The sequence below is a fragment of the Salmo salar genome, chromosome 02, assembly GCF_965601325.2.
Source record: "Salmo salar chromosome 02, fSalSal1, whole genome shotgun sequence".
Taxonomy (NCBI): domain Eukaryota; kingdom Metazoa; phylum Chordata; class Actinopteri; order Salmoniformes; family Salmonidae; genus Salmo; species Salmo salar.
The window spans coordinates 39,345,414-39,349,963 of NC_138292.1; positions in this window are offsets into that span (position 1 = coordinate 39,345,414).

Consider the following 4,550-nt stretch of genomic DNA (forward strand, 5'->3'; position numbering starts at 1 on the left):
ACAGTTGGCACTATGCATTGGGGCATGTAGCATTGTCCTGGCTTATGCTAAACCCAGATTTGTCCGTTGGACTGTCAGATGATGAAGATTGATTCATCACTCCAGAGAATGCGTTTCCACACCGAGCTTTATACCACTTCAGCCAACACTTGGCATTGCGCAAGGAGATATTAGGCTTGTCAGCACAATAACTATTTGTAGGGTTTCCATGGCTGAGCAGTAGCACGCTCAGCCATGGAAACCCTACAAATAGTTATTGTGCTGACGTTGCTTCCAGAGTTAGCGAGTGTTGCAACCAAGGAGAAACTATTTTTACATGCTACGTGCTTCAGCACTCGGCGGTCCCATTCTGTGAGCTTGTGTGGCCTACCACCTTGCGGCTGAGCTGTTGTTGCTCCTAGATGTTTCCACTTCACAAAATAACAGCACTTACAGTTGACCAGGGCGAGTTTGAACAGAAGTCACGCGGTAAGGGTAAAGCAAAGGGGAGTGTCACGTGAAAATATTTTTTCGGTTTTTAATGACATCCTGTCTCCCCCAATAATTTTTTTACGGTCCCTTACTGTCATGTGTGCATACATTTTAAATACAGTTTGTCCTGGGAACCAAACCCTCTACATGGTCACCTCACTCAAACCTTTCATATCCTGGTGCCATGCTGTACCAACTGAGCTACATAGGACCACATGTGAAGAACTATCAGGACAATTAACCAAGTAATCATCATCATCCTAATCATCATCAAGAAATGAATACATGTGATATGATTACAAAATGAATATACAAATGTGAAATAAAATCTGAAATACAGATGAACTGAAAGAAACATAAAGGGTGGAAATGGATGGTAAAACCAAAATATTTGGAGATGACAAAGTGAAAAGCTTGATTTAAGCTTGTTATTTACATGTATCTGCTAGATTAAAAAGATTCTGATGAGGTCTATTACCATGGTCCCTGTATTCACATCTCTCAGGTAGAGACGAAACTGTGAATCCAGAGTTACGCTCATGGTGTTACTGCCGCTGTCCCCTCTGCAGTGTTCACATATCACTACCAGTGGTATCTTTGTGCACCTCTGCAGACACATTTTCCTCTGACACACACACACACACACACACACACACACACACACACACACACACACACACACACACACACACACACACACACACACACACACACACACACACACACACACACACACACGTTATATGGTCAAATAAATATTCCTTGTATACACATTTCCAAAAGTGTGAAAACTATAGTGATTTTATGTATGCCAATCATCACAAATACTAGCCTAAAGAGTGCTCTCACCTGTATGACCTCATAAGTAAAGGTCACTTTGGAGATTGGCGTATGTATAATCTGCTACCTGGCCCTTTGTTGGCAATAAGTGCCTCACATAATACAATATTTACAGTACAATGAAATCAAGAACATTAAGATTGTTTAACAATATTAAAATTGTTATTTCTAGGTAATTGCAATAAGTTACCTATTACTGTCATTAAAACATGTACAAACAATTACCAGAATGTCACGTCCTGACCATAGAAAGCTGTTATTTTCTATGGTAGAGTAGGTCAGGGCGTGACAGGTTTTTTTTCTAGTTTCGTTTTTCAATGTTGTGATGTTCTAGTTTTGTATTTCTATGTTGGGCTTTGTATGGGATGATCTCCAATTAGAGGCAGCTGATCATCGTTGTCTCTAATTGGAGATCATACTTAAGTAGGTGGTTTTCCCCCCTGGGTTTGTGGGAGATTGATTTGGAGTACGTGTATGTTAATGCTTCGTCACGTGTTGGTGTTTTGTTCAGTCAGTTTATTTTGTATGTATTGCATAGTTTCACAGTGAAAATAAAATGTGGAACGACACACATGCTGCACTTTGGTCCGCTCCTTCCTATGACAGCCTTGACACAGAAACAACCAATTATTACCATGTCATTTTTAGGTCATTCCAAAGTATTTCTGTACTGTAAACTACAGTGCTACCGACATTCCTTCAGTCCTGGATAATCTGCTAGTATATGAAACTCGTATATATATATTTATATACACATTTAAAAAGATTTCCATGAAATACAAGGTCTTAGGTAAGTACGTAAGTTAATTTGACTTGGTATGTTTGTAGACTCTGAAGACTAGACTTAGAATCCACAGGACAGTGACCACTCCACATATTATGGATGGAACTGATGAATATGACAGGGAGATGTTTAAGTTACTTTGTTAGCTACCAAATTCACAGACTCTGTAACTGATTTATACAGAGAATAGCATAATCGTTAAATGGCGATGGGGTGTAATATGCCATTCATATTACGTCACATGCTAGGCTAGCTAATGCTATAGCAGCCCATTGGATTCCATGAAAATGCGACTCTTAGCATTGTGGTGAGTAGCTACCGGAAGTGTTGTCGAATCCAAATGGGTTGCTTTAGTATTCCTAAATTAAGTGACAAGAAATGAAGCACTCCTTCTCTACCTTACTGATAATTTCTCCAACTTATTAATAAACCAGCTGCATAAACATGTGAACACAGTAACTAGGCTCAACCACCAGAAATAAAAACACAGAACTGTTGAAAATAGTAATCATGTAACTTTAACATCAATATTGATGCTTTCAGAAAATACAGATGGAAGACTGTTGTCTTATTCAAGGTTGAGGTAATATTTGGATAGGTAGGAACGGGGGATAAGAGATGTTCAGGATAGTGGTGCAGTCCTTCTCAAGCAAGTCCCCAGCACAATCTTTAACACTGTCTCTAACACTGTATTCCCGAAACCTCTAGTCCATGTTCCTTTACATGGACGAGTGAGGAATGAATAACATGTCGACTCCAGTGTAAATCTACATGGAATGAGCACACAAGATCCACTCAGAGCCTAATTGGAGGCATAAACACTGCCACTTTTTGGTTTTGGCACAGAGCATCTGAAATAAACAGTTTAGACTGAAGAATGAATAGCAAAAAACACAGACACAATATCTTTCGAAATACAATGCTATGTTATTTTTTTGTACATGAACGACTTAAAAGAGCTAAAGTGAAATCATGAGAAAGAATGCTTATTTGTATCTAGAACTCAATAAAACAGTAAGCAAAGTAGGAAAGAAAAACTGGATATTTAGTTACCACAAACTACGAGACAGTAGATTATGCAGTTTGATGGAACAGAAAAAATAGGCATTTAACGTCATAGATTTTGCCGGTAGTAATTTGTGGAATAGACACCGGCTGGAATGTGGATTTAACCAATCGGCATTCAGGATTAGACCCACCCGTTGTATAACATGTTTTGTACAATCAGTGTGCAGTATAATAAAGTTTATACAACTGGTGGGTTTAATCCTGAATGTTGATTGGTTAAAAGCGCATTCCAGCCGGGGTTTTTTCCACAAATTCCCACCAGATAAATCTATGATTTTAAAATGCCTATTTACTCTGTTCCATTTGACTGCGTAATCCACTGTCTCATCAACCAAATTATACACTTGATCTCCACTATAAAACGCATCTAGACATTGTCTAACATTTTTTTTTAGACTAACATCTAGTTTTCAACAGCAGAGATTTGTATAAACCTTGCTGTCTGTCTCTCCGACATTTGCAACAGTGTTTCAATATTAACATTCGATATCCAGCTGTCCCATAGTAATTGAACGTGAAAGGGTCAGGAGTCAGGACGAGACGAGCAGGCAAGCAGCGTTTCTCAGCCAGTTGAAATCATTAATCAGCTGGCATAATTTTTTATAGATGTATACAAAGAAATGTCAATTGTAAAAAGGTAAAACGAAACGAAGTGCAGCTAGTTTCCAGTCTTTCCAGCTTCAGTTTGAAGTGATTGTGTTAGCTGTGTTGTTGGCTAGCTCCTCTGATCAACAGTGTCCTAACAACAGAACACATTTTCTACTGTATGCCAGGCAAAATCGCTCCTCATTAGCTCATTGTTATCGATGTAGCCAAATAAATGTCACTAGAAAACAGCTTAAATAAATGCAAATGCAGCTACTGTTGTTATTCTGTCTGCACTGTTTGACCTGACTGTCAGTTAGCCATAGCTGGCTAGCAAGCAAGAACGTTGCCAGGTAGTATGGCAATGGAACATTTAGAACGAACGACTGGGTCTTAGATACAGAACAAAAAGACTGAACGACTGAGTCGCGTCTCTAGGAACCGAACCGATAGAATGAACGACCAGCCGGCTCGGGTAGCAACCCTAGATTTGTGTCGTGACTATATCTTGAAATAGTATGAATAAAATCATCAAAATAATATGTTTTTAATATAAATATGTCACCGTCTTCATGTTACAACAGCTGGGGGCAATCCCATCCATTTTAAACGGTCAATACCATAATTAATAGATCTGATTGAAATATGTATACACAATTGTGGGTGCCAGTTTGTATAGCTCTATAGCTGTCTGGCAGGAAAGTAAAGTTAAAATAATAAAAATAAAAAGCATAATTAAAAAGTAGTTTTCAAGTAGACATTGAAGCAATGCAAATCAGTAAGGGAAGTTTTTCACCAAAAG